Raw genomic sequence first — 462 nt, 5'->3', positions numbered from 1 at the left:
CGGGTGGTAGAATGCACCGAAAAAGTTGAGAGAGGAATGAATGTGTATTCGGAGGTACGTGAACTAAACGTTAGAGAAAGCACGGCTGGGTTGTGCCAAGGAAAGACCCACGGGTTAAAAACAATTAGCATGGATTCCCTCATAGTTTTGGGGAAATTTTTTTATTTTTTCTTTTGATTCCAAGATGAGTAAGGAAAAGGCTTTCTGCACTGACAGGGAGCCTTTCAACACCACGTGGAGAGTTTTGTTTTTGCAGTTGGTATCTACGAGATACTAACCGTCCGGTCTCCCAGCACGTTAGAAGTCAAATACTTTGTTAATTGCGACGGGTCCTCACAGAGCCGCGGGACAGTTACGCGCCCTGTGGAACACAGTGCGGGCAGGGGACGTTCCCTACCGCTGGTGTCCCGCTCCGGCTGGAGCGGAGCCCCGCCGGGCTGCCCCGGGCCGGGGGCGGGCAGC

This window comes from Chaetura pelagica, unplaced genomic scaffold (assembly GCF_000747805.2).
Source record: "Chaetura pelagica isolate M959 unplaced genomic scaffold, ChaPel_1.0 scaffold47, whole genome shotgun sequence".
NCBI classification, from domain to species: domain Eukaryota; kingdom Metazoa; phylum Chordata; class Aves; order Apodiformes; family Apodidae; genus Chaetura; species Chaetura pelagica.
The sequence above is the reverse complement of the archived record's forward strand: the minus strand, read 5'-3'. Positions refer to the sequence as shown.